This window comes from Piliocolobus tephrosceles, chromosome 4 (genome assembly GCF_002776525.5).
Source record: "Piliocolobus tephrosceles isolate RC106 chromosome 4, ASM277652v3, whole genome shotgun sequence".
NCBI classification, from domain to species: Eukaryota; Metazoa; Chordata; class Mammalia; order Primates; family Cercopithecidae; genus Piliocolobus; species Piliocolobus tephrosceles.
In genome coordinates, this window is record NC_045437.1 from 3,030,406 (window position 1) to 3,042,261 (window position 11,856).

At 44.9% G+C, this 11,856-nt stretch overlaps 1 long non-coding RNA gene across 1 annotated transcript; it reads left to right on the plus strand.

The window, feature by feature from the left end:
• The first annotated feature begins 1,192 nt into the window (after window positions 1-1,192).
• LOC111546754 lies at window positions 1,193-9,843 on the plus strand. Its single transcript, XR_002732909.1, has 3 exons — window positions 1,193-1,339; window positions 2,078-2,160; window positions 9,500-9,843. It is a non-coding gene; the product is annotated as an uncharacterized LOC111546754 (long non-coding RNA).
• Window positions 9,844-11,856: the final 2,013 nt, after the last annotated feature.

Here is an 11,856-nt window from a genome sequence, read left to right on the forward strand (position 1 = left end):
ACCGGTGACCATCTGTCAGAAGCATGACAGCAGGGGCTCGTGAGGGGATGGAGTATTAGACCGGGTGATCCTTGTGGTGAACATGGGGTTCTCGACCTGGATCCCCACCTCAGGGTCGAGGCAGCTCCCCCAGATGTTGAAAATATTGCCTGCTAAAAGCTCACAGAATTGACTTGCCTAAGTTCACACCCCTTCTCAGGGGATAGCCACTGGCTTGATGACAACCTCCAGTCAAGCCCGAGGATCATCGAAGCTCCAGGATCTCTGAGGCCTCAGCTGCAGCTGCATTCAATGCCAGCTTCCTCTCCGGCTCAACCCTGCCTCTTCATGAAGACACCTCCCCAGCTCTTGCCTGCAAACCACTGCATGCCTCGCTCCAAGGAGCTCAGGCTAAGGCAGTCCATCAGGCTCCTTTGAGTGTTTATAATTCTACCATTTATTCTTTTTCCAGACAGAGAACACTTACAGATATGTCACAACTTAATTCCCATGCCTTTGCTATCTCGAGTATAGCCAGTCAGAGTGTGGTGAGAACCACTGCCAGCCTCCTCTCCATTTAGCACTCGCGATGTGTCCATCTGTGTTCTCGGTACTGTACCAGTGAGGCAGGGAGAGTCCTGGAAATTATGTCCACAGGAGAGACTCCCAGGAGCCAATGTGGATCACAATGCTGAGGACATCCAGACACACTGTGCAGGGGATGAAGAACGCAGAGATCCCAACGCCGTCCCTCAATAGCTATGCATTAGCCTTGAGATCAGGCTCCCAGAAACCCAGGCCTCCACCTGCACATCCCTGGCCCGGCTCACCCTCTACACATCACCTGTGCCCAGGAAGCGGTGAGCCAGTGAAGGAATAAATGAATGCAGGAATGAAGGACCTTTGCATCCCATGGCCAATCCCTCCAAATACATTCAGCAAACTTCACTCGGCATCCCGTAGGCCTCATGCTCTTTAGACACATCCAGGCTGCCCACAATACTGGCCGAAAATGAATCATCCTGAGCCTAAGCAGGCTGTGTGTGGCCAGCGTTAATTATCCTCCATCGGCTTGGTTTCCTGGAGCTGGGACACACTCTCACCCGGGCACTGTCTCAGGCAAACGGCTTCCAATTGTTTATTTCTTACTTGCCATATAATGTCCTATTCAGGCGTCCCAGGCATGCCATAAAAATGCAGGATGCCAAATTTGAAGGAACTTCAGAAGTTTTCCAGTGTGTTCCCCGCAGACCCACAGCCTCCAGAGCCTCAGCCATCACCATGTAAATGCTAATGAATGACAAGTGCCACAGAGGACTTTCATCTTACCATTTGATGAGGAAGTTGGCTCTGGACATGGGTCAGCTGGGCCATTTAGTTAAAATTTGGTGCTAATGAGAGCAAGATAGAGACTCAGGCCCCTTATGGCCAATTAACTCTGTGCAAAGAGAAAAACTCAGTTCTGTGGTCAAAAGCTATCCTCTTCAACACAGTTAGCTATTCTAGAAACGTGTGATGTTGACCCCAAAGGGGAATGGAGTGTAAGAGGAGAGGCAGTTCAGCGATGACGTCCTCACAGCCTGGAGAGGCCGCTGACAGCACGTGAGTGATTGCCTGCAGGTTAGGAGATGTCTCACTGTTTAGGAATGACAGAAAGAAATCCTTTGAGCTGCAGACAAACGTTTTGTTTAGTTAGGTCCAGGTATCTCATTGAGGAGCGGCTTTGGAGATCTTGTTTCTAAACCTTTGGCTTTTGTGGAGCCATTGATTTCACTGCTTCATTAGTTACCCACAAGGTAAACACACTTTTGAATGCAATTTTACTTTTTGTTCACTGATCACTTAACAGACTTATAATCCCTTAGGTTTAGAAGGATCCATACAGGTGACTCTTTTTAGGTAACCAATCCATGCTTACTGTGCCTGGTGACAAGCCATTGCCCAATCTATCTCTCGCCACCTCTGGAAAAAGCAAAGTAGGGAGTCTCCCAGAGAGCAATTCATCTGGGGGCACTCAGACAACCAGAAAGCTCTGGTTGATGCTCGGAGCATAAACCAGACACATCACGAGGTGGATTTGTTTGTTCCCTTTTCCTAGAACAAGGATGATTTCTGCCTTGCTTTGACACAACTAATGGAGGTCACTGAAATAATCTTTCCCACTAGGAAGACTGTCACAAGGTGAGTGCTCGATGGCCCCTGCACCCAGACAGAAAGAAGCAACATGCCCTAAGACGCCCCCCTAAATGCACATGGCCACCCGGGTCTCCTTCCCTTCTAGACTCTTTTTTTTTTTTTTTTTGAAGGCAGTGAACAACTATTTTCATCTTTCACTCTCAATTCCTGGCAAAATATTTAGCATTCAAGAAATATTTTTGGATGAATTAACTAGTAGGTGATCCTCTCACTTTCTCTGCCTAAGCGTATAAAATTATACCAGATAAAAAAGTCATGCTCACAGGCCCCTGTCTTCTGTCCTCACCCAGTGAGGCCTGCGCAACACCGCCCCTAAAACTCACGCTAGCACAGTGGACATCACCCACTAACACACACTCAAGCTAACACGGTGGATGTCAGCCACTAACACACATGGCAGCCCTGGACTCTTTTCTCCTGGATGTCCAAGGGAATTCCCCAGAGGGATCAAGAGTTCCTCAGAGAAAGAGGCAACCTTCGTCTTCCTTGTATGTAAGCACAATTTCCCCCCTGCAAGAACCACAGTGCATTCATCCTGTCTATAATACCTTAGGATGGGATGGTATCCGGGTCCCTCTGGAATGAGCTTCAGTTCCAGGGTTTTGAAGGGAAACAAGAAGCAAAGGATCTTGGGCCAAGTATTTATCTTTTATGAAATGAGGTGAAATGAGCCAAACCATTGCAGAATTAACTAGGAATGAAATTTAGTTCTATAACATGATTACTCAAGATGCAGATAATAACAAGTGTGAAGAATGAATCTGAGGATTTGCCCTTTCCTTGGAGTTGTAGCTGAGTGTGGAGGAAAGAAGTTCTTTAGCTCCTGTAATGATGTCATCTCATTCTGCTCCATTCACTCTTTCTCAAAGTGGATTAGCACTAGAAGTACAGAGTGGATTGATCTCTTGTCACAAGCCAAAAGATTTAGACTTTGTGTGCAGTAAATATTTATTGAACGAACACATAATTTTAAAAGCTACATGAAATATCACCTCAAAAACCTCTTAATTATTTCATATCTGTGATTCAAAATACAGTATTTGCTATTTGTCCAAAGATATTTAAATCATAGCTATTTCTAAAGACTAAAACCTGCCAGCTTTTTATTTTTGCTATTTAGTCTACTTCTCAGCACTCAGGTATAGGGTATATTCAATGATCACGGCTGAGTCACAAATGTGGATGCTTAAAATGATTTTCTCTGAGCTCTCAGCAAACACTCAACACGTAGAAGCTTGCATTATTATTATCTTTTTTGAATATGGGTCCCGGGAGTCCCTCACTAAACAAGAGCTTGCTGAACACCTTGAATCCAGTACATGCTGCCCACTGACACAATCCCACCGCACTCTCCCTCAGTCCCCTTCTCCAGAGATCATCCTGAACGGGAAGAGAAGGCAGGTGACCTTTGCTATTGATGTGTGCACCACAAGCATGAGGTCCCACAGTTGCCACCAGGAATTGCCATCTACTCAGGACCTGATGAAGCGCTGCCCAGACGGCTCTGTAATCCTACACCAGCACACCAATATGTGTGCTAAACTGATCAATAATAAGATTGATACATCTTCTACTTGGGTAAGTTAATCTTCTTATTGATCAGTGTAGCAAACATATTGCTTTTCTTGGGCAGCCTTCCTCTCTGGCTCTTCTCCCCCACCTCAACGCCCTGGTTGTCTGGTGCTATCAAGAAGAGAAATAGAACAACATTTTCTACATTAAATGCTTCCATTACATCAGGATCATCTTAGCCAGCTGCAAATATCTCTTAGAGGAGAGGATTTATAACCGGCAGGTGCCCAACTCATTTTTCTGTGTGTGTTAGAATCTTGATAATGACCTGGGCTTCTCCTCGCTCACATTTAGCATGTAGATTTTAAATTAATAATAGTTATCCATTGAAAGCAGTGCTTGCCTTTCCCATTACAGCACCTACAGCAAAGATCTGAAAAAGTAAGACTACAAACAAAGCCAGCATAAGGCACACATCCAGTCTATTCCTGTTGTAATCTTTTTCCTATTCAAGACAGAGTAAAAGTGGGAGACACGGCGAGCAATTTCAGAGGACAGAAGGGGCTAGCCCCAGGCAGGGAGAATGACGGAGAGAAGAACTTAACAGGAATGCTTATTATAGGAAGATAATCCAATTCAGGGACCCGATTTCTCCTCCCACGTCCACACTCACACAAGGAGACTCCGGGTCAGACGCTTCACCTCCAGCTCTGTGGCAACTCCCTCTGTGACTTGGCAATTACCGTGGCCCGTACCCAGAGGCTACAGAAAAGCTGGGTTTCTAACACACAGAGCATTGTTGTCAGATGCGGAAGGGCAATCCGGTGCTGGAGTGCTGTCCAGACACGCAGGGCCCCTGCCAGCCCCTGGCAGGATGGGAGGAGACTTGAGAGGGGGCGTGCAATGGCGCCTTCTAGAAGAGAGGCCTTAGCAGCTCTGAAAGCCACACGGTGTAACGTGGAGCCAGAATGTGGTGTCTCCACCAGAGCGTCCTGCGGGAGGGCATGCGGGCTTACAGCACAGCGGGAACAGTGCTGCGGCACCTTGGAGCAGCCATCAGCCACAGCCCGTTCAGCCAGGGGGAGGGAGGTTTGCCAGGTGAGCGAGTCTGCGGGTGAACGAGCACACTGGCTGCTGTGGAGGAAGAAACGTCATTTCTGACCCATGGACCACGTGCTGGGGGAGACTATTGTGCACCATGTGTAAGGAAGACTATTCTTGAAGGAGAATTGGGCCTCCTGAACTGGTGGGTTCTAGAAGGCAGCAGCTGGCTCAGGTGTATGGAGACTCCCAGTGTCAGGAGGTGTGCTGGGAACAGCCAAAGACTGAGATCTTCAGGAACTGCTTCCGAGCACCAACACACAGGTACTCTTTCCTGACTGCCAGCACCTTTGCCACGTCCAGGAAACATCAGTTCTGGAGTGCTGGTCGGGGCCAGGCCTGTGCCCGTTGCAGACTTTGTCAGTCTGGAGGCCTGCGACATAAGGAATGCTGTCAAGCTCCCCTTCCTCCAGAGCAAGTCCTCGGAGGTGCCTTCCACATGCCACAGAGGAACCCGCTCAAATGAGAAGGCGATGGGTTTAAACCCTTTGGAAAAATCCTTAGTTGGCAAAGGAGAGTCAAGTGCAGCCTTCCCTCTGCCACCTGGACGTCTCCCTGGGCTGGGTTATGCCCGTCAGTGAGCTGGCTTTGCTCTGCTGGGGCCCCACGGGAATGCACGCAGTGTTTTGATGGTAGGACGCTGTGTCTTTCGGATCGCTCTCCTGACCCCCACACTACATAGGATAGGGTCATCAGTGTTTGCTGAATGATGTTTGAATAAAGGCAAGTCAGAGGCTCAGCCCAGGAAAGCCCGTCCTTTTCTAGAATCTCCTGGCGGACAACTTTGAGTTCAGCTTGCTTGATTTACTTTTCTAACACTGAATTTTGATAGCTCTGTGACTACTTTGGGGAGGCTATTATGGTTCAGGGCTGACTTTCATACTTCACACAAGCACATGTTGCTGAATTTGATCATCACTAAAGTGTCCATGTGGGAGGAAGGGGGTCACCTTCCCCCATGCTGCATGGGCAAAGAAACTGAAGTGCATAGTCTTGCTGGAGACTCCAAGATATTTGGTGGTCAAACTGGAGGCAAGCTTGGTTCCCTGTGCTTTGCCAGGTGTGAGAGACTGAAGAATATTCAGAGTTTTCCTTGAGATCCGAACTCTGGGCGGCCCCTCTGGGGTCAGCATCTTAGAACATCGTGAAGATAACCAGCAAGTCCATGTCGGGAAAGGTTCTGGAAGGGCACAGCTGTGCCTTCTCCATGGCTCCATCTCTGGTGGGTGAGACTCTATTCTGCGGCTTATAGGCAAGAAAGGAATCTTGGTTACAAGCCCTCCCTACGCCGAGGGCCATGTAATTAATGTTCTAAAGCAGAGGAAGTGAAATCAAGGGCATTTGATGAAGCGGAGAAAGGCTCACTAGGCTCCAGGTTGCTCTGCTTTCTAAGTGATACATACAGTCTCCTTTAAGTGGGAAAAATGCTTCACAATATCCATTCGGATGGAGGCCAACAACATGGTTTAAGGACAGAGCTGAGAGCTGCCACTCACGGATGGAAAGGTTTGTCCACTTCACGGCATGTGTCCAGGAACAGCAGTGCCAGCTTTAAAAACTCAAAACTTCACTTTATTTCAAAATTCCCTTCCACCTTACTCAGCCTGTATGTACCATGATCTTTTCCTTAGCCCAGAATCTGAACAAAACCAGCTCTGAGAACAGGTTTTCTGCCCCTTGTATAGGATTAGAGGAAAGATAGACATCAACAAGCAGGAAGACTGAAAGCACCATGGGTGCCTGTGTGGGTCCAGCAATGCCCTGCAACCCTGGGCATCACCAGCTGTGTGCAGGGAACCACAAGAGCCCTTCCGGGGAGCTGGGCGCCGTCCTTTCTGCCTGGCACTAATGACCTGGCCAGGCTTCTGTTTTCAGGGGAACGAGGCTGAGCCAAGTGGAGAGAGTGAGTTATTTAAAACTGGTTCTGCCCATAGATCCCTGAATTCTTGCAACTGTTTTTGATTGACAGGCAAGTCCCTGTGTCCTTTTTATTTCTGTGAGTTAACTGAGGTTTTTACACCTTTTTGCTAAAAAGGAAAAGATTTCCCTTTCTTGGCACTCAGGGAAATCTTTCTGCACAATATTTGCAACCAAGAGCTGGGGCATTGGGCCTTTTTCCTTGTCTTCTGTGGAATACCAATACTTTATTCTGAATCTGAGATATTCCTGATGGACCAAAAGTGAAAAAAAAAATTTAAATGAAGGTAAAAAAAGCCCTCCCTCTACTGTCAAGAGCAAAAGAATTCTCAATATTTCTAGGACGAATGTTGGATGTGATCCTCTTATTTCACCTTTGGATAAACTCTCACTTCAAGCAAAACTCTTTTCCTTTGAAACTGCTGTTATGCAGACACATACCAAAATCACTCAAAAAGAATGTTTTGCCTCAGAATAATGTGATGCATTTAATGTATTCCGACTGTCGTCAATATGCCGGACTCTAAATGCCTTTCATTTCTACGTGTTCTTCTTTCTCTATGTTGGCATTGACATCTGTCCTTAATTAGTACCTACTCTTGGATGGTTTTCTCAGCCAGGAATGATTTTGCCACACACAGTCCCCCACAGGGACATCTCGCAATGTCTGGAGATATTTATTTTCAGTGGTCACCTTTGGGAGAGGGAGATGCTACTGGCATCCAGTGGTCGAACGCAGGGATCCCACCATGCACAGGCCTGCTCCCAAACAATCATCTGACACCAACGTCCAGATGCCAAGACAAGAAGTCCTCATCAGATAATGAGGACATTTGGCCAAATAGACAACCATACGTTCAATCTGACACAATTTACAGTTTCTAAGCTAATACACATGACTTTGGAATAAGTGGTCAATGCCATGTCTGCATACTATGTATAGTATTTTTAAAAATTTATTCACATATAGGGTAGCTACCCCACACCCACACTTTATAAGGAGCGTCCCTGAGAGATCTCCTAAGGTGGAGAAGACACAGACACTCCACAACCACAAAGCTAACAGAACATCACTACAGACAGGCCAAAAAGAGGGAGACACATGCAGTAGCCTGAAAAATAGATACAGGATGTTTTGCATTAAAAATAGGGAAGAGACAGGGTGACTTAATTTGGAAACAAAAGGCTGAAAACTCAACACGTGTCTTTAGATAGACAGGAGAGAAGACTATTCCCGAAACTGTTCAACGGAACAGAGTTCATGAGAAATAGGGTTGGAGATGCCGTTACTGAAAGAAAAAAAAAGAAAGAGGAACTTCACTGTGAATGATCCAAATGTAAAGACACTAGTTAGAAAAAAAACAAAACAAAAAACAAACAGAAACAGGCCAGATGTGGTAGTTCACACCTATAATCGCAGCAGGTGGGTGGATCACCTGAGGTCAGGAGTTCGAGACCAGCCTGGACAACATGGTGAAACCCTATCTGTATTAAAAATACATTTTAAAAAATTAGCCGGGTGTGGTGATGTGTGCCTGTAATCCCAGCTACTGGGGAAGCTGAGGCAGGACAATCGCTTGAGTCTGAGAGGCAGAGATTGCAGTGAGCTGAGGTTGCACCATTGCACTCCAGGCTGGGCAACAAGAGACTCCATCTCAAAAAAAAAAAGAAAAGAAAAAGAAAAAGAAAAAACAGCAACAACAAAATGATACTAAATAGAAAATGGGCTTCAGATCAATTTGGATTATTGTTGAGATTAATAAATTAGAAAAGCAACCTATAAATTAATTATATTTTGTCTTCCAGTCTAGAGAAAATGCTAGAAATAATAGATTTCAGTTTGTTTGTGTTGAATATGCTAGGGTCACATTTTTGGGTAAAGTATGCCTAAAAAGAGAAAGGTAAATCAGTCTCACATTTTCAGAGCAACAAAGGAATCTGTCACCTTTATAATATTTAATATATAAACTTAACAATATATTGTCTACTGCTTAGAACTATATTAGCAGAAGGCTGCTGAGTTCATATACGACATTAGCAAGCAAATTCCATTTCTTACAAATAAACACATTATATGAAATAACCGATACACAGTATTGCCCAATCACTGTGACCATCAAATGCCTTCAAGTGGAAGGTTATAGTACTCAGAGATGAAGTAAGACAGTCTGGGTAACAGTTGACTACCTTTGGAAGCTTCGTGTTTCTTAAATTTTATTTAAAAAGACAAGCCCTAAATAGCTATATATACCCAACTCCTTAACACTGCATTTGCTCACTCTGTTCTTGGAGTCATAAAATGTCAATTTAAAAAAACCTTTCATTTTGTAATTTTCCTCAGAAGGATAACTCAGGATTCTCCAGCAGAAGCTTGAAATGCTGTGGGTTGATTCAACCTCCAACCTATGGTAATTGAGTCTGTCTGCCTATGTTTTCAGCTCCGAAAAGGAAAAACATGACAACTGGCTGTGTTTTCAGACTGAAAAGGGCAAACCCAACTTTCAGTATAGGAAGTCTCAGTTGTGCGGCACAGAGATACTGTAGGAAGGGTGCCCAGGTACCCACGTATAGTAGAACTGATGGTGAGAACTTTGATGGGAGGAGATGGGAGAACACTTTCCAGAGGACAGCAGAAAAACGAATGCAAAATCGTGAAGGAAAGGAACATGGCCTTGAGTCACAAGCATGGGGTCCTTGCACAGAAATAATCAGGAGGCAAGTTTGTAAGCATTTGGGGATCTTAAAGTGAAATACCTTGCACGAAGCTGTCTGTATTTTATCCTGTGTGCACTAGGAAAGAAAGAATGAAGGTCCGCAACCAACACCGAGTTCTGAGAAGCTGACAGGGATGATGTCCTACCCAGTTCTCACCTAAAGGAGGACGGTCCCCAAGCCAGAGGAAGCCGTCAGAGAGCTTCTCAGCTGAGAATATTCTACGAGGTCCCAAAGGTTAAGGATGCCAGTTACAGAAGCTTGACAGAGCAAAAGGGGAAGGATGTGTCACTTGGCCATGTAGCTGACTGAGCTTAGGGAATAAGAAAGCAAACGCAATGGAGGTGACCAAGGGGTGACAACGCTTCACCATCAAGATGGAGACCATACAGGGGACTGGGGGTCAGAGGGAAGTGAGGATAGGGAAGTAAGGAGTGTGCTCGGTTAGGAAAATGTAGATTACTGATGCGCGCTTGAGCTGCTTAGACAGAGGTGGCCGAAGACAGCTGGAAGATGGCCACTTAATATTAGGATTCAGGGCTGCCACACCACTCAGCTTCAGGAGTTACCTTTCCTCTTATTTTCCATGTGCTTGGTGCTTCTCAGAGTTGTGTAGCGTGGTGGCCTTGGGAAAGGGTCACTACTAATAGATTCAAGGCGCCTGAAAATCAGTGCAACACATCTACCTGCATTCAGAAAGAATATCTCCTACTTTTGCTCGACTGATGTAGATCAATATAACACCCCTGCAGAACTCACATCTCCATACTCCATAGACCATTCGGACTATGGTCACACTCTTTCATGATATATTAGCTGCACATACACAGCCACATTTTCAGCTTCAGGACGAATGTGGAATATTCCATCCTGTTTGGACATACCTTGACCTCACAGCTCTGAAAGATTGCGGTTACAACATCCACCCAGGTGTGTATCACCTACCTATGGGAACCTGAGCTGCAAAGTCCTCTTGAGTGTGGTTAGCTCCTATCAGCTCCATTCCTATCACTCCACATCCCTTTCATGTTTCTTTCCTGGGTATATTTTCATGGATATTATTCAAGAAACATAAAATAAAAATTATGGACACAAAATTCTGCAGGCTGTGGTAGGGTAGAAACCAATGTGAATGTAAGTTAGCCACTGTGACTTCCAGAAGATGGTGAGCCAGAGGGTTGGTGCCTTGGTAACCTTCTAGCATGGCCCAGTCTGGAGTGCCTGCCTCAATTGCCCTGAACCTTTCCCTTAATACAACCTGTTGAGATAATGTCCCCAATGTCAACATTGTCAGTGTCCCCACCCTTGACACTAGGGACATCGTCTCAACACGCTGTATTTCCCCAGGAAGCAATGCTCAGTACATGCATAAAGGTGAGCTTCCTCCATTTTAACGAGATTCCCTTCCCTGCACTCATCCTCAGGCACCTCCAACTATCCAGGCATTCACACAAAGAGCTCCACGGGCTCATGATCTATTATTTCTGTCACTTCCATAGGAATCTAAGTATTTTGCTTCATGAAATCATATTAGACCCATGGAAACTTTTATTCGAACAAAATTATGCATGGATCCTTATATCCACATATACAATACATGAAACAGAAATGTAGCTGCTCTTGTTGGCATCAGAGGAAAGGGGACCCAAGTTCTCAGAACCTCCCCTAAGGCTCCAAGGAAATTCGGGCTCTGCAAACCTTAGATTAACAAACCCTGAGATTACCAGTGAGAAAAATGAGGCCTGCTATATGTTAGCGGCATTCTCTCTTCTAAATCTGAGCTGTGTCTCTGCCCATGTCACAGTAAATATACGCCTCTTTTAAATGCATACGGAGAAATTTTTCAATTAGTTTCATTCTCAGGCAACTGACAGGGTAGTAAAAGATGTGACTCACAGAATTTTATATCTATTATATGACTTGGCTGCAACACAGCAAATGTATTATGATATTGATTGGCACCAACTAATAAACAGCATTACAGAAATAATGCAACCATAATAAATGAGACTGGAGGCAAACCAAGAGACTTTGAAAATGAATACTTTGGTAATTATGACCCTCTCTATAAATATAATGGGCAAGGTAGAGAAGCAATTTCTAATGTGTGATATTGTTATGATTAATACATAGAACCGCAAGCAATAAATCCAAGGGAATTATGTAAACTATGACATCTTGCTCACAATATGGTGTTAGTTTTACATTAAAATGTTATAAAAATGAATTTTACAGCTTTTCCCCCCAAAAAATAAATAATTAGGAAAAGCATGACTAGGATCTTAGTGAATTATATACTACATATACAGCGGGATATTGGAAAGTACTCATTGTGTAAATAAAATGTCACATTATTCTCTCTACCATTCTAGTTAAACAAAATCAGAATTATGGCTTGTCTTCTAGAGGGGCCAAACTCAAACACCTTTTGCTGAAGTT